The sequence below is a fragment of the Anser anser genome, assembly GCF_964211835.1.
Source record: "Anser anser genome assembly, chromosome: W".
In the NCBI taxonomy this organism is placed as follows: Eukaryota; Metazoa; Chordata; class Aves; order Anseriformes; family Anatidae; genus Anser; species Anser anser.
The window spans coordinates 14,527,601-14,546,249 of record NC_139731.1 but is presented as its reverse complement, the minus strand read 5'-3'; the positions used below and the strand labels follow the sequence as shown (position 1 = coordinate 14,546,249).

The following is an 18,649-nucleotide window of genomic DNA, read 5'->3' as shown; positions in this document are numbered from 1 at the left end:
AGAAGACTCTTCCGTTGTAGGATTGCTGAAGGTTGAAGAACAGCAGGTACCAATCGCTAGGGGTGAGTGAATTAGAAAAAGCTATTGTAAATATCTCAGCTATAATTGAAGAACTAGAAAATAATAGTCTGGATGCAAGAAAAATGAGATAAGTTTGCAAAAACAGTACTCTAGAATCGAATGGTATTAGATTTATTAATAACCTCACAAGGAGGAGCGTGCACTGTAATTAATGCTAGTTGCTGTATATATGTAGATCAAATGGGACAAAGTTCACTGATCTCAAAAATATTTGGGAAAAAAACAAGATCCTGTGAGAAACATCTCAAATAATTTTCTTCAGACAGGATCTGCTGTGAAGCTTATTTTATTTGCAATTGCAATGGCGGGTGTCCTGTCAATCAGGAGCGCATTTTAGTAAACAAATCATAACCTTTTATTCCCTATTACCTGACACCTGATCACCTCCCCTGTTTCCTCATTGGCTGAGTACTACAGGTTCACAAGCTACTCGACGTTCCTCTATACCATATATGTACAATTTTTCTTTTTTTAAACCCTTTAATTTCTCCTTTATGTTTTGAGAACCTGTGATCTTTGTTTTACTGTTCTCACACTGCTCATCCTGTTTTTCTCAAAGCTTCCACCTTATTTTGGAACAGTGAGGCCTTCTGTCCACTTATCTACTTAGCATTTCTCCTTGTTATGACTACACAACTACCTTGGAATACAGAAAAGTAATTCTCTACTTCAAAAACACAATTTTGTTTCTCACAATTCCCCCCTCTTCTTTTCTTACTCCTATTGTTGTTTTTGCACCTCTTCATGTACCCCACTCTTGAGTTTTCCAACATTAAGGTGCAATATTCTTCTTCGGATGTCACAGGAGATGACAGATACACAATGCCATTATTATTACAATACCAACAAATAGTTGTTTGAGCCAATTCTATTCAGGTAATCACAAAATTAGTTTCTCCCAAATGTTTCTAAATCCCCAGGAAGTGTCATCAGTCAAATTCATTCCATTTAATCTACATATATACAGCAACTAGTATTAATTACAGTGCACGCTCCTCCTCGTGAGGTTATTAATAAATCTAATACTATTCCATTCTAGAGTACTATTTTTGCAATCTTACCTAACTTATTTTCTAGATCTTCAATATATTTACAATATTTTTGTATTTTGAGATATTTACAATAGCTTTTTCTAATTCACTCACCCCTAACCAAGGTAAAAACCACCTTGCAAAACTGTGAAATGCCCTGTTGTTTCTTTTTACTAGAGGATTATCTGGAGTCTGCTTAATGCTGCGTGTGGTCTCAAGGGGGCTTTGGTTTTGTGGGTCTTCAATAATAATTACATTTGGAATTATTGCCTCCAGGGTACAAGCTCCCTTCCATCCTAGGGGCAACACCTTCCTGGCTTTATTGCCACATAGCCAGTACCACCCCTTGCCATTTGGGACAGGCCATCTGGTTACAGGATTCTCATGTTGTATCTGGTGTGCATTACGTATATTAGCATTCCCGTGGCTACCATATTCAGTACAGTATGGATTATTCCCTACTTCATGGATATTTCCACACCCAGGGTCAGTAATACTGCCCCCTGAGTTTCTATCAATGTTGTTTAAAAGGCACCTTTGATAACACAGTATGTTGTAGGCAGGATTACGTGTAGGGAGCTCAACTTCAAAATCTATTCCTTCCCGGGACTGAGTATGATCTGTCATTTTTAGAAATCTAGAGAATCCTGTTATAAATGACTGAGTCCCAAATAGGATTACAATCAAAGTTTACAATTTATTAAATGAATAGAGGCAAGCAAACAGCGCTGGGTGCGCCGGGAGTCTCTGCTCCACCAGGACGCACACCTGTTACGTAAGGCGGCTGGTTTTTATGCTCCTAGGCTAATACATATTCATTACTACTTCTAGAAGAGGCAGGGTTATTATAATTGGTTTCCCGAATCCGAAGTCCTCCCAGGTGCACCTGCTTATCAGTCTCTGTTAGTCTCTCGGGGGCCGCTCGGACGGGGAGGCTCATATTCTTCCTCCTTATCTAGTGGTCTCTTGGCCGGCTGTCAGAAGTTACTGCACGTCCGTGCAGAGTCAGCAGTTTTTCTCTAAAAAATCCCTTTGTTCTCTTCTCGCCTAAACCCAGGCCTCAATGTTAACCCTTCACACCCCTTAGTGGCACGAATTGCTGGACCATTCCTTACAATTCCTCCCCTTTTTTTTTAATATCATCAATTCGTGTCTCTTCTTCAGCCTTTGTTAGTAACAATTGGATTTCATCAGTCAGTTCTCGGGGTGTCCATTTCTTAAGCATCATTATCGACACGTCACCTTTTCTCTCCCAAAGTCATCACAAATTGGGTGCTATTTATTATTCGCAGTACCAACAACGTAAAGCAAGGTATCATACAAGGTATAAACAATAATGTCATTACACCACATAAAAATAAAAACAGCATCCTTTTAACCCATGGTCCACCAGGCAACCATGAAAAGAAATCCCAATCCATACCCTTCCAGGTTTGTACTGGGACGTGGGCTAGCTTTCTAATTTCTTTTGTTATCTGTTTAACCACTTTTCCATTATCATCAATCTGTAGACAACAATTAGAATCGTTCAGTTTTCCACACACTCCCCCTTCTTCTGCTAGTAAATAGTCTAAGACCATTCTATGTTGAAAGATAGCATTCCTCATCTGAGTGGATTGATCAGAAGATCCAAGGCCGTCGCTGTTTGATTGGTTACAACTTCGAGGATAGCTTGCAACCTAATTATTCGGTTCAAATTATAAATAGGTTCTCGGGCTCCTGATACCAACTCATTCGGGTTCCAGGTAGCTGGCCCATAATGCTGTATGATTCTTTCAGGAGGCCATTCATCCTTTCCCCTCTTTTGGGCACTACCCCCGGCTAAGGAAGTATCAATAGATCGTTTCATTCTGTTCAGGTCATCATATAATCTTATTCCTAAATGATCTCCTTGTGTTTGTGACAATAAAAAGAACAAGGGTCTTATGTACCCCACATAGCATATTCCCGACCAGTTTCCGGGTAGCCTCTTGTAAGCATGTTTGCCACACACCCGATAATGTCCCTTTAGGACCCACGTCCCGTTTGGAAAAGGACCATCCCATCCCTCTTTACCCTTTGGGGCGTGATAATACAGAGTGTCCTTGTTACCGAGTGGTCCTGTTACAATGTCTGCCCCGTTTGTTCTCGTATATGCGCACTTCCAAGCTCCCACGTTGGGTTTCCACTTACAGTCACAATTCAGTTCTCCTTGGCGGCCTGTCATATTATAAGCTGACCAGAAATGTTTAAAGAACACTCGCCTCCCATTCTCATCCTGCCATTTCCAACGACAGACCCGCACCACATGCTGTTCCTTAGTGGAGTTATCACGCTGACAGCTCAAGATTTGACCATCAAATTGTCCCCCCGCTTGTGCTCTTGCCACAGTTTTACATCCGGATCCAAAAAATTCTCTGTATGAGCATTTCATCCAAGTCCCATTTCTCAGCTGAACGTGTGTGGCGTTCCATTTCCCACTACGTGCTGTACAGCTTATAGGACTACATCCAGGATCGGTACAATCATATCCGGGGGACAGAGTCCAATTGCAAATGCTTTTTCCCACCGCCACTGTTCCTGTTCTGTTCAAGCAGTATACACCCTGAGCTGACGAGTGCAACTGCCATGGGCCTCCTTCCTCTTTCCAAAATTGCGTCCCATTATGAACTTCGCTCAAATTACTGACCCACCACTTGGGTTCGACCGGGCCTGCTACCCAGGGCCAACTTTCAGTTTCCCCCTGGTCCTCCACAAATCCAGCAGTTACTAAGGTTAAAGGCCTTGGCCACTTCCTCCCCCAAAGTGAAAAAGTTATTCCTCCATTCCTGCCCATGGCCCAATTGCCCCTGTAAAAACAATACCAGGAAGTATAGCATTTCTTATCCTTTTGCACCGTCCAATCTTGAGAGTGTGGGAAGCTCCTTCAATCATGGGGTTGGGCCCGCTTTCAGAGCTTGTGTTACCATTCAGCCCTTCGGGGTGATCCAGCTCCTGGAAAAACTAATCACAATTTTATTATGGGTTCAAAAGGTTCTCATGTTATTTTCTCAGGACAACCTGACCTTAGTGCGGGAGAAGTCCGGTCGAGGCCCTCTCACTCGGCGGTCAATACCCAAAGGGGTTGCCTCCCTCGGTAGACCATACACACCGCAGTGGAGGGTCCTACCCCGGTCTTGCCTTCTCCCTTTCCTCCCTTCAGCCTTGTCCTCTATATCCAGTGCCCTTAATTCATGCAGAACCTTATTGCTGGGATATCAGTTCCTCTTTAATCTCAGTTTCAGTTCCCCAGGAGTGGACTCAACCCTCCAGGCTTCGGTAGTTATTGGTCCTTTTATTCTGGATGCGTGGGTCCAACCCCTTTCTGCTGTTCTCACAGCTGTTTCAGTAGTAAGTAAAACAAGGTACGGTCCCTCCCATCGGGGGTTCAATGATTCTTCTCTCCAGGTTTTTATTAAGACCTTGTCTCCTGGTTGTATCTTATGAATAGCAAATCCTAAAGGTGGTGTGTGAGTCATCATCCCAATTTCTCTTATCTCCTGTAATCTCCTTCCAATGGTAATTATGTATTTCTGGATACTATGATCCTCAACTACATTGTTCCCTAGGGGCATCCCTTGAGAATAAGGCATACCATATAACTTTTCATATGATGATAATCCAGTCTCACTGTGTGGTTTAGTTCTTATGTTTAAAAGTGCCAATGGTAAGCATTTCGTCCAGGGCAGCTGTGTCTCGATCATTAACTTAGCCAATTGTTGTTTTATTGTTTGATTCATCCTTTCTACTTTCCCTGAGCTTTGTGGGTGCCACGGAGTGTGGTATTCCCACTGAATACCTTTGAAGGGGTACATCCTTCGAATCTTTGCGGCTGGCGTATGTTCGATTATTTCCACACAATTGTGTTCCAACGGTCCTTCTTCTGGAACAGTTCCTAGAAATACAGCTGGATTTAACAGGTTAGTCGTTTTCAAGGTTATGTCATCTTGTTCAGTTAGTATTGCCTGATATTTCATCATCCGGCTGGGTGATAACCAGTGCCCCCCCCCTTTTGTTCTAAAACGGTTGTTACCATATGTGGTCCAAAAACTTCAATATGTTTTCCCATTTGAAGGCAAAGAATTTTCTACTATCTTTATCAAGAGGTATGCAAAAGAAGGCATCCTTTAAATCTATCACGGTAAACCATTTATATTTCTCTCTCACAGATGTTAACAATGTGTAAGGATTAGCTACTACCGGGTGAATGTCCTTTGTTATTTCACTTATTGCCCTAAGATCTTGTACTAATCTATACTCGCCATTCGGCTTCTTTACTGGAAAAATTGGAGTATTGTATTCTGATTTACATTCTTCCAGAATCTGATATTTGAGAAACTTGTCAATAATTTTCACTATCCCCTGCCTAGCTTCTATCTTAAGTGGATATTGTTTGATTCGAACAGGTTTGGCTCCTTCCTTTAATTCCACCTTTACCGGTTGTGCCAGTTTCAACTTCCCTGGTACATCTGTTTCCCATACTGCTGGTATAACTGCATTTTCTACTTCTCTTGGAATATTAACAAAGGGTTTATCTTTGATCATTAGGATTTGGCCTACTTTGGACTCAGGTACCTTCATTATTAATTCTCCATCCTCAAAGGTTATTGTTGCATCTAATTTGGCTAATAGATCCCGTCCCAAGAGTGGAATCGGGCATTCTGGTACATACAAAAATTCATGGTTTAGTTCCTTACCCCCAAAACGCAAATCAAGGGGTTGTAAGAATGGCTGTTCCTCCTCCTTCCCTGTGGCTCCAATTACTGTAGTTGTCTTAGTTCCTAATCGTCCTTTTAAACTATTTAACACTGAATATGTTGCTTCTATTACATTTACAGACTAATTAACACAGAGAAAGAAGCTCCCGTAACCAACAACTACAAAAAAATTCAAGCCTCTGTCTTCGTTTCCTAGCTTTATTTCAACTAGTGGACCTGCTAGGGTAGATGCCCCAGGTCCCCGTCATTCCTGACCGTTGTAAATTTGTCCTGCAGCCTAAGATAATTTCTTTCTGATATCAGGGGCCGATTGCCCTGGAAAGATGCTAGCCAGTTGCCTCTGTTTGGTTTTCTGAAGCCAGGTCCAAATTTTTTGTCTTTTTTTTTTCTCTCCATTGCATTTCAAAGTTGGTCCAAAAATTCAAAAATTCCATAAATTCCATAGGGGTTTCTTTTGGACCTTGTTGGAACAGATTCTCAATTCCCAATAGCCAATTTAACCAGATTTTGGTATTTACATAATTTCCGGGGTGATTAGGGTCTCAGTGAGGGGGTCGGTCAGGGGAATGCAATCGTTGACAGTTCCCTGAGCGGTCCCATTGGCAATCTGAGCTCACACAGGAACTCAGGTTGTTTCAAAAGTTAGCTGCTTTTCTGTTTCCACGACAACTCTCTCGGACCCATCACGGTCCCCCTGCCCCAGAGGGCTCACACCCGTCATTTAGAGATCTCAGCCTCGGGTTGAGGCGGAACTATTAGCATTCCTACATCCTCTTTCCCTGCTCATTCAACTTCAAACAGCTCTGTTAAATACTACATGCCACACAACCTTTAACACCTTCAACAACCCTTTTAACACTTCCTTTATCTTTCTCCAGCCTGTACTTTTCTAATGCCAACACCAAAGGCTCAGTCAGGGGCCAACTTAATTCCAAACCTTTTCCCTCCAACATGCTGAAACAACATATCACTATACAACATTTCATCCTATTTTCCTTCTCTCCTCAAAAACATTAATTGCAAGACACTGTTATAGTCGATTGATCCATAAAGTGGCCATTTAGTTTATATAGTGGCCACCATTGATTGCAATACTTAGTGAAAGTCCTCTTGCTTTCTGTGCCCCCATTTCTAACAATATCCTTCCAATGTGCCAATATGCACCCAAGGAGGCTTTTTTTTTTTTTTTTAGGACGTCTTTGTTTTGGATTTTACTCATTTCCTTGATTTCCCATTCCCTTTTATTTATTTATATTAGTTACTGTCCCTTGTTTCAATTTCCACGCAAACCTTTTTTTTTTACTGTCTTTTCCTAATCTTCTTCCCAAATGTCCCAATTCTCTGGGATTAAACTCTTCTTTCCACATACAAACTTTACTATTTCAGATTATTAATGAGCCCCGTTCCAATCATAAATCGATAGGACTTCGGAAAAACACCTGAAGCACTCAGCCTTCCATCTTCCAGACAAACAATACCACCTTTTTCACAAAATTTACATTTCAGCAGGACCGAATTTCAAGCCGAATGCTATTTTTTCTCATGCACTTTGTTAGTAAGCCCCCACAAAACAAGGAATCACTCCTGTGTATCTGTCAAGATGGGGGTTTAAAAGGTATTGAGGCCTAAATAAATTCGCTCTCCCCCTTCTTACCAAATACCCAGGGCTCAGGCCCGAACCACCAAAGAAGTGACTCTCTGTTCTAACACTTTGATAATCAGTCAGCCCCCCCCCCCCCCACCCCGATACTTGGGAAACTGACCGAACACCACCGCGAATATACCCAAACTTCTAAACTGTTACTTAGATAATGCTCCCACCTTCCTCCTTGACACACTCAAAACATTTAAGAACAAAACAGGATTACAAGATGCACCACCGGGGGTGGATTGTTAGGATATAGAGGTGGTAGGTTATCCAATGACTCCCATTCATCATCTTTTTCTTTTTCCTTTTTTTTTTTTTTCTCCTTCAAACTCCTCCTCTGTTTTTAGTGTAAATACTGAGGCTGGAAAAGGACGTGAAGTCCTGATCCATAATCCTGCATAATCACTTTCCTCCTGGCTAAAAGATTCCTTTGAATTAACATGTAGATTTAAGGCCTGGCAAACCCAGTCTTCAAAGGATCCGAAAACAGGCCAAAAGACATGTGGTCTTAAAGGCTCCTTTGGCCATTCTGTCATACAATACTGGACCATTTTTAATTTACTTTTTCCCTTTTCTGGGGCCCCTATCGTTCCAATTTCTAATCATTATCCCTAATGGACTTTCTGGTGGTATGTCTGGTAATTTGCTCCCTTTTCTCTGGTCCCGGGTCTTCAATTTTGTCTGACCCATCTAGGAATTTTACTGTGGCAATTCCTACAGCCCTTGGTTGCCTTAGTGAGAGTGTCTTGCAGGGGGTTTAGGACCTATCACCCACCCACGAATCCTATAGGAATCGCTTCGGTCCTTCACCGGCCAAGTCCCTCGCGGGAGATTGGAACCGCGGTTAGAAGACCTCCACAATCGCTTCGGAACTACGTTCCGTCTCAGTCACACTCTCACACACACAGGCAACCGAATCCCACCCAACCGAACGGTATACGCCTTAAATACTTACGACTCCGTCGTCTTCGTTCGGATCTTCGCGCGCAGAATTACGGGCAAAATATAGTGCTGCAGCCGGCAAAGGGAGCTCATAAAAAAATCTAAATCTTTGCTTGCCCTTATTCAGGTTCAAGATGGCATTAGCCCCGACCTGACTCGAACAGGAGCCACCAAATGGTGGGGGCACCCCTCCTAGATCAAGTCAGAATTCAGGAACCAAGACCATCCCGGACGAGCCCCCAATTGTTATAAATGACTGAGTCCCAAATAGGATTACAATCAAAGTTTACAATTTATTAAATGAATAGAGGCAAGCAAACAGCGCTGGGTGTGCCGGGAGTCTCTGCTCCACCAGGACGCACACCCGTTACGTAAGGTGGCTAATTTTTATACTACTAGGCTAATACATATTCATTACTACTTCTAGAAGAGGCAGGGTTATTATAATTGGTTTCCCGAATCCGAAGTCCTCCCAGGTGCACCTGCTTATCAGTCTCTGTTAGTCTCTCGGGGGCCGCTCGGATGGGAGGCTCATATTCTTCCTCCTTATCTAGTGGTCTCTTGGCCGGCTGTCAGAAGTTACTGCACGTCCGTGCAGAGTCAGCAGTTTTTCTCTAAAAAATCCCTTTGTTCTCTTCTCGCCTAAACCCAGGCCTCAATGTTAACCCTTCAAATCCCTTAGTGGCACGAATTGCTGGACTATTCCTTACAATCCAGACACAGTTGCTGCTGGAAATAGCAATCAGAGACAAGGCCTTTTCAGTCTTTCTAGGCACCTGGGTGCAAATCCAACAATTATTTTGAGATAGAACTCAAGAGATATTCTGGGCTCATTGGAAATGCTGATTTTTCCTTCCATCCTATCACTAATCCATTGAGAATAGGTATTACTAAGAGAAACTTCTTAAAGGTTTACGATAGATAGTTTTAACAGTTTTAACCTTAAAAGTCTTTGTTAATGCAGTCTCTCAGGTATCAGGGTTAACTGATGCTTTTACCTAGGTATGAGTCCACCCTTTCTCAGCCGTTCTTCCTGTCGTCTCAGTCGTCAGGAGCACTTGGAACAGTCCGTCCCACTCAGGTTGCAGTTTCAGTTCTCTCCATGTTCACATCAGATCCCAATCTCCTTCTCGGAATGAATGGATCAGGGCTTCCAAGGGTGGGGTTTGAGCTAACAGTCCACGGGTCCTGAGAGATGACAAAGAGGACGACAGCCCGAGTATATGGTTCTTAAGAAAAGCATCTTTTGTTTTGTGAGAAACACTCCGTAGCCAATAACTTAGGCTCAGGCGAGGATCTCAGTGAAGTAGTAATTTATTCGCGATTGCAATGGCGGGCGCCCCACAAGCAGGAGAGCGCACCCACTAGTTCCAAAACACAGTTTATATACTTTTTGATGACAGAACCCTCCCCTGTTTCCCCACTGGAGTGGGTAATCCAGGTTCACAATCTATCTGATGCTTCACAGACAATGCCTGGCCTTCAGTTTCCGGCCTGTTTTTGAGATGGTAATGTTTTCTCCCCTTATCTGGCTTGACTTAACATAGTGATTTGCACCTGATCGCTCTAAGGAGTCTGGTTGTCTCCATTTTAGGAGGTCACGTGCTGAGCTTTCTTATCACTGTAAGCATATCTCAATACCACATTCCTTCCTTCTATACAATGTAACACTGCAAAAACAACATTTCTATTCCCACAATTCCCCCCTTTTCTCTTTTTATAATTTGTTGATTTTTGCAAAATTTTTCTCTAAGGTGTAATTTGGTAGATGTCTTCCTCTTCTTCACTTTCTTTGCTTTCCATTTCCTCTAATATCATCATCTTATCTGAGTAGGGTGGTGGATCCATGGTCATTTGTTTCAGTAGTGCAGTTTCAATTAACCACTGCACTAGTCCCCTTACACAGGGATAATGCAACAACCAATGGCTGTCAAAACTCCTGCTACTACGATCAAGGATGTAAATATGGACACTACCATCCCTTTCCATTTACCAAACCAAGATTCCAACCATCCTGTGATGGAAGTGTCTGTTCCTGAGTTTTCTGCCAATTCATTGGCAAGGGTGGTAAGCCCTTGCAATGCTCTAGTTACTGTGCCATCCGGGGCAGTATTGTTAGGGATAAAAGTACAACAACGGTTGCCCAGCATCACGCACACACCACCTTTCTCCGCAAGAATCATATCTAATGCTATTCTGTTTTCCCAAGCCATTTTGCTGGTGGCATCTAGTTGTTCAGCGATTCTTCTTATCGTATCTCTTGTATAGTTTATGAATCTCTGCTGATTATAATAGATATAATTAATCCAATCCGCATTCTTATTGATTGTTACCCACCAGAACAGTGACTCAAACCCTGCAGCAATTTGATTCCTGGCTTCCTGTTCATCGGGAACTCCTCTAGGCACCCCAATAGAATCTATGTACGCTCTATCATCGAATGATACTCCTAAGCTTCCTTTACTTCTTCTGGGTATTTGTGATGTTTCTCTTTCAAATGCCAGGGTGAAGGGTATAGCTAATTGAACAAGTGCACAAGTGCCTCCCCAGTTAGATGGTAGGGTGGACCGTAAGATCTTCCCTCCACAGTACCACCAGAGATCTGCCCTGGGGATCTCAAGTCTTGAGCAGTTTCCCATCAAGTCCTCGGTAGCATTCAAGGTCCTCGTGCACGAGGCAAATTCTCCCAGATGCCGGGTAGCACTCACACCCTGCCGTGAGAGGCAAGCTGTATGGTTACCTATAGCTGTGGAGAATGCAGGGGGAACCCTGAGCTCAACCTGGCTACTGCCGTTAAAGACAACAAAAAATCCTTTTACAAATACATCAACGCGAAACGGAGGACTAAGGAGAATCTCCATCCTTTACTGGATGCGAGGGGAAACCTAGTTACTAAGGATGAGGAAAAGGCTGAGGTGCTTAATGCCGCCTTTGCCTCAGTCTTTAGCGGCAATACCGGTTCTCTGGATACCCAGTGCCTTGAGCTGGTGGAAGGGGACGGGGAGCAGGACGTGGCCCTCGCTATCCATGAGGAAATGGTTGGCGACCTGCTACGGAGCTTGGATGTGCGCAAGTCGATGGGGCCGGATGGGATGCACCCGAGGGTACTGAAAGAACTGGCAGAGGAGCTGGCCGAGCCGCTTTCCATCATTTATCGGCAGTCCTGGCTGTCGGGGGAGGTCCCAGTTGACTGGCAGCTAGCCAATGTGACGCCCATCTACAAGAAGGGCCGCAGGGCAGACCCGGGGAACTATAGGCCTGTCAGTTTGACCTCAGTGCCAGGAAAGCTCATGGAGCAGATTATCTTGAGGGTCATCACGCGGCACTTGCAGGACAAGCAGGCGATCAGGCCCAGTCAGCATGGGTTTATGAAAGGCAGGTCCTGCTTGACGAACCTGATCTCCTTCTATGACCAAGTGACGCGCTTGGTGGATGAGGGGAAGGCTGTGGATGTGGTCTACCTTGACTTCAGTAAGGCTTTTGACACCGTTTCCCACAGCATTCTCCTCAAGAAACTGGCTGCTCGGGGCTTGGACTGGCGTACGCTTCGCTGGGTTAGAAACTGGCTGGATGGCCGGGCCCAAAGAGTTGTGGTGAATGGAGTCAAATCTGGTTGGAGGCCGGTCACTAGTGGTGTCCCCCAGGGCTCGGTACTGGGGCCGGCCCTCTTTAATATCTTTATCGATGATCTGGATGAGGGCGTCCAGTGCAGCCTCAGTAAGTTTGCAGATGACACCAAGTTAGGTGCGTGTGTCGATCTGCTCGAGGGCAGGAAGGCTCTGCAGGAGGATCTGGATAGGCTGGACCGATGGGCTGAGGCCAACTGTATGAAGTTCAACAAGGCCAAGTGCCAGGTCCTGCACCTGGGGCGCAACAACCCCAAGCAGAGCTACAGGCTGGGAGATGAGTGGCTGGAAAGCTGCCTGGCCGAGAGGGACCTGGGAGTATTGGTTGATAGTCGACTGAATATGAGCCAGCAGTGTGCCCAGGTGGCCAAGAAGGCCAACGGCATCCTGGCCTGCATAAGAAGCAGCGTGGCCAGCAGGTCTAGGGAAGTGATTGTGCCCCTGTACTCAGCTCTGGTGAGGCCGCACCTCGAGTACTGTGTTCAGTTTTGGGCCCCTCGCTACAGGAAGGACATGGACGTGCTCGAGAGAGTCCAGAGAAGGGCGACCAAGCTGGTGAGGGGTCTGGAGAACAAGGCTTACGAGGAGCGGCTGAGGGAGCTGGGCTTGTTCAGCCTGGAGAAGAGGAGGCTCAGGGGCGACCTCATCGCTCTCTACAGTTACCTTAAAGGAGGCTGTAAAGAGGTGGGGGTTGGTCTGTTCTCCTACGTGCATGGTGACAGGACGAGGGGGAATGGGCGAAAGTTGCGACAGGGGAGTTTTAGGTTGGATGTTAGGAAGTACTTCTTTACCGAAAGGGTTATTAAGCATTGGAATGGGCTGCCCAGGGAGGTGGTGGAGTCACCATCCCTGGAGGTCTTTAAAAGACGTTTAGATGTAGCCCTTAGCAATATGGTTTAGTGGAGTACTTAGTGTTAGGTCGGAGGTTGGACTCGATGATCTTGAGGTCTCTTCCAACCTAGAAATCTGTGATACTGTGTGATACTGATATTGTTATCACGCAAGGAAGGGAACAGCAAAGAGAGAGACTTACAGGCCTCATTTCCCCAGGCAGTCTTCTCTTGGTACAATGCAATCATACATCGCATCCCCTGGGAATCCTCGGTCCACCCCAATGGGCAGGGCACTATCTGGGCAATCGGTCATCCCGAGGCACAAGCATAGCAATTGCTATGGTTGAGGCTCTGGACAGTATATTTGACCCATTCTATCCAGGCATTCACATCCCCGTACCCTGTTTCAATCTCAGATGTTTGAACCGCCGCATTTCAAAGAGGGCCTCCTGTTTTCTCTCCTGTTTTCTCCTTGAGTTTCTCCCTTTCTCTGATGGCAATAGAGGATCGTTTCCATACAGCTATTCTCAATCTGGCTGTTGGGTCTCTCCCAGTTATTTGTTCTCTCTGCTCAGCTGTCGTTGGGCATTTAAATCTCCACAAGCTAACACCTCACAAGCATCAAACATGACAGATTGCGGTACATAACCCTCTGTCATATTCACCCATATTTTTACGGGGTATCCCATCTTACTATTATCTGGTCATGCCTTTTCCAAGTTGCCAATTGACCAAGGCTTTCTCTGAGGCCTACAATCACTAAAAACAAAATTAATAATTGATTTTTCCCTGTCATTATTTTTAAACCTTAGGTTTCCAAATAATTATCAATACAAAGAATAAGACGTACACTACTACTATAACAAAACCCCCCTTGGGAGCACTTCAATTCACTATAGGTCTGTCCTTTCTCTCAATCACAAGTCACACTCATTAGTTACCTGTGAAAATAAAAGGTTAGTTTACAATTGCAAGCTCTTATCCCGCTCAGAGTCCACTATGAGATTTTTCTGTTTGATTTCAACTTCCAACAAGTCTTCTGTAGGAACAGCTTCCCAGGTGCTAGGGTCGACGGATGCCTTCACTCGAGTATAGTGAGTCCAACCTTTTTCCGCAGTTCCTATGGCTGTTCCAGTGGTTAGTAGTACTTGGAAGTGTCCTTCCCATTCAGGCCGGAGTTGATCCTTTCCAGGTCTGAATCAGGGCCCAATTTCCCACGGGTCCAGAGAGATGACAAAGAAGAGGACAACCCCAGAACACAGTTCTTAAGAAAACTCTCTCATTTCGAATTGTGGTATCTCATCCCTTCTGCCCAGATAGGGTAATCCGAACAGCATCTCATATGGTGAAATTCCTATATCGTTTCTTGGTGCTGTTTGAACCTGTAGGAGTGCTAAAGGTAAGCATTTTACCCAAGGAAGTTGGGTTTTTAACACTAATTTAGTTAATTGCTTCTTTAATGTCTGGTTCATTCACTCTACCTTCCCTGAAGAGGAGGGGTGCCAGGGGGTGTGAAAATCCCACTCAATCTCCAAGGCCTGCATTAACCCTTGCAGTACTTGTGAAGTGAAATGACTTCCTTGATCTGAATCAATGTTTTCAGCTATCCCATATCTAGGGACTGTTTGCTCCGGTGATACCTTAGCCACCGTGTTTGCAGTGGCAGATACCAAGGGGAAAGCTTACACACACCCAGTCACGTGGTCAATTAGGACAAACAAGTACTTAAATCTCCCTCCTTTAGGTAACTCAGTAAAGTCTACCTGTATACTTTGGAAAGGTTCGAATCCCTGGCTCCTGTCCCCCTCTAGGTTAGTTACAAATGACCTTTTTATTTGCCTTTTGACATATGGTACATCCTCTGCATATTTGCTTCACTGAAGTGTATATTCCTACACAGACATACTGTCTTAGCACAACATCACACATTGCTTGCACCTCCCAGTGACTCTCTTGATGTAAAACGATTAATATTTGCCTCATTGGTGCTTTATTCAGCATTTCTCTCCCATCAGGGAGTATCCATTTTCCCTCAGACTTCGTGGCTTCCTTAAAAAAATCTTTCTCTTAAAACATTTTAGTTCTTTCTTAGTTTTCAACAATTCCCTGAATCCTCTCTGGATTTATTCTTCATTTTCCCTCAGACATTAGATGCCTTAAATACCTGACTTCTCTTTCTACGTATTGTAATTTATTTTTCAGTACTCCCAAGCCCTGCTTTCCCAGAAAGTTGAATAGCTTGTTAGTAGCTTCCTTCACAACTGTTTTCTCCTGTCCTGACAATAAACGATCATACACATTTTGTAACAGAAATTCCTCCTTGGGAGGTTGGAATTGCTCCAAAATCTGTTCCAGAACTTTGCCCAAATTAATCGGAGGCCCTGTAAACCCCTGAGGTAAAACTGTCCATCTGTATTGTTGCTTCCGCCCCCATTTCAGAGTCTTTCCAGCCAGAGGTGAATATATCTTTGCTCTCAGGGCCTGAGAGCACTCCATTAATACCACTGTTATTCCGGTCTACCAATTTACTATTTGAATGCCCAATTTCATCATCAAATCCCTTCCCAACAAGTTAGTCCCTGCCTTGGGTACATACAATAATTGCCCAGAGATCATTTTATCCCCTAGTCTCAGCTTGGTACCCCCCAAAGGTGGCACTGTTACCCCAGCCCCTTCTACCCCCATCACTTGTTAGGGTTTCATTAGTTAATTTAAGCCCTGATACTTTACAGGCCAGTAATGACCTAGCTGCCCCTGTGTATTGTGTTTGATGGCAAGGTTCGGGGGGGGCTGCAGTGGCAGCCCCCACGAGGAGAATCCAGAAACCTCCCCGTGGCAGATAAGGGACAATTTCGTCCGGCCCCAGAGGGGCCCACCGCTGCCCAGAGCCAAGCCATGAGCAACACAGTCCGTGCCTCTGTGAGAGCACATCCACGAAAACGAACAAACAAACAAAAACCTGCTGCTCAACAGCAGCTGGGAGAGGGAGGAGTGAGAAACCTCCCCGGAGACACCAAAGTCAGCACAGAAGGAGGGGGTGGAGGCGCTCCAGGCGCCGGGGCCAAAGCCCCCTGTGGCCTGTGGAGAGGCCCCTGGTGGAGCAGGCTGCCCCCCCTGCCCCCCCCCTTCTCGATACTTGGGAACCTGACCAAACACCACAGCAAATATACCAAAACTTCTAGACTGTTACTTAGATAATGCCTACATCCTCTTTCCCTGCTCATTCAACTTTCCCAACTCATTCAAAAAAACAGCTCTGTCAAACATTACATACCACACCTTTAACACCTTCAATAACTCTTTTTAACACTTCTTCCTACCTTTTCCAGCCTGTACTTTCTCCAAAGTCTCAGTCATTAGCCAACTTAATTCCATACCTTTCTCCCTCATCCCATTTTCCTTCTCTCCTCCTTCTTCCACTCCGGATATTCCTACCTGAAGTGGCCAGCCTGCCCACACTTAAAACATCCCATCAAAGCCTGTCCCTGCTGAGATTCAGGCCACAACACGGGTAGCTTTCCTTGCCTGCCATTCCTTCATCTCTCTTCCCCTCCTTTCCATCCTGGCCCTGACTCCCCCTGAAGATTTTCTTCCTCTTTCTCCAACCCTCTGCCTGACTACCTGCTACACTGTCAATACCATTAGTTTCGCTCTCTGCTTTTCCTTCTCATCTCCCCTCCTGACATACACGTTCAGGGCCTCCCACAGGAGGGCCCCCCAGTGACTGGTCACTACATCCCCCCCCACCTTCTGGAGCATTTTCTGTGCATCTTGCCAGGCTTCAATCACAAAATGAACTTTCAAGAGCCCTTGGGATACCGGGTCCTCAGGATTCATCCCCAAGTACTTTCTCATTCTGACCCCAAGTCTCTCATATGATTTCTGTGTTGCACACTATTATTCTTCCAGCCAGGATCGGCAAGTGGTTATTCCTGCCCTGCCGGTATTACCCCTGGTCCTGGAGGATGAGCTCTTTCCCATTTTTGTATAGCAGCTCTCCTCCTGATCATTCCCATTTCTTTCCCTGTAAACAACATATTTATATACATAATTCCCCCTCCCCAAGGGTATAAGTTAGGTCCTAGGAAACTCCTAACCTCTCTGCTGGTAAGGAGGGGGGGAAGTTCAGTTAAGAGGATACACAGTTAGTGTTAGTGCTGTTAGTATCAGGGAAGGCAAAATTCTCAGTACCTCTTCTACCTTGTTCTAATTGTTGCCAGAGCCTAGAGTACGCTCTTCTCTAGGGACGGTGTTAATTGCAGTCCCTGTCTCCCTTCCTGGAGCGACTGCTGCTGCCACCGGTGCAATATTAGGATTATAGGGAGCATAACTTGGCTCCTCCTCCAAAAAAAAAAGGAATCTTATTGTTTACACATAAATTTAAAGCCTGAATTTTCATCAGGCCCGTATTTTGGCCAAAATACTGCTGTTTCCTTAATTGGTTCTTTTGTCCAGACTAATACACAATATTTAACCATTTTTTTTTATCTCCTCTAATTTTGAGATTATTTTTCCAATTTCTTATCATTCTTCAGGAAGAACTGTTGGTAGGCACTCCCCCAGGGATATCTCCCTGTCCCCTGGAACTCATATTTCCCATTTTTCCTAGCCCTTGTCAGTGTGCTGCTACAGAAATTTCCCTCCTGCAGGGTACCACACACTGGAAAATGGGGGTGTGGTGTACTCCCAAGCACTTCCCTGTGCAAGGGGTACCGCACACCTATGAGTTTACCAGATTCCCTGGTGTACTTCCAAGCACTTCCCTGTGCAAGGAGTACCGTACACCAAATTTCCCTGGTGTACTGCCAAGCACTACCCTGTGCAAGGCTTACCACACACCAAATTTCCCTGGTGTACTGCCAAGCACTTCCCTGTGCAAGGGCTTACCATACACCAAATTTCCCGAGACTCTTCCTTTCTCTCCCTTATCTCACGCTTTGTCCATCTCCGGCCGCGCCCCTCGCGGAGCTACGGAACCACGGATCAGGACTCCACACTCGCTTCGTACAAAAGTACGTCTCAATCACACGTCACACAGAGTCTCACCCGACCCCCAAGGCAATACTTAATATTTCTTACCTTGGTCTGTGCACAGAGTTACCGGATCAATTCTTAAACCCGGAGTGCCTACCTTCTTCCCTTCCCCACTACTTCACGGATCCTGCCTCTTTCATCAGTCTCGGGCCCTCTGTCAGCTCTCCGCAGAACCGCCACCGCCGATGCACAGGACCGCTGAAATCAGCGGGGCATGCCTTCCTGCTGCTGCGGCGGTGGGGCTCCCCGGTAGGTGACTGGATCCCGGACGAGCCCCCAAATTGTGAGAAACACTCCGTAGTCAGTAACTTAGGCTCAGGCGAGGATCTCAGTGAAGTAGTAATTTATTCGCGATTGCAATGGTGGGCGCCCCACAAGCAGGAGCGCACCTACTAGTTCCAAAACACAGTTTATATACTTTTCGATGACAGGACCCTCCCCTGTTTCCCCACTGAGTGGGTAATCCAGGTTCACAATCTATCTGATGCTTCACAGATGACGCCTGGCCTTCAGTTGCCGGCCTGTTAAATTTCAAATTTCTTTTGACTTTTTCACTGTTTGAAGTGGTAATGTTTCTTCACTTCTCTGACTTGACTTGACACCGTGATTTTCACCTAATTGTTCTAAGGAGTCTGGTTGTCTGCATTTTACAAGGTCGCCTGCTAAGCTTTCTTATCACTGCAAGCATATCTCAATACCCCATTCCTTACTTTTAAAC

The 18,649-nt window shown here is 45.1% G+C and overlaps 1 protein-coding gene and 1 long non-coding RNA gene across 10 annotated transcripts in view; one reads left to right on the top strand and one right to left on the bottom strand.

Annotated features, from left to right (window-relative positions):
* Positions 1–18,649, top strand: part of LOC310888791 (dymeclin-like) — a 105,360-nt gene that overhangs the window by 86,316 nt on the left and 395 nt on the right. The gene's annotated exons all lie outside the window — the stretch shown is intronic.
* On the bottom strand, positions 1,790–11,939 carry LOC310888793. The gene is made up of 2 exons (XR_014576164.1): positions 8,452–11,939; positions 1,790–5,025 (listed from the first exon to the last, which is right to left on the bottom strand). It is a non-coding gene; the product is annotated as an uncharacterized lncRNA (long non-coding RNA).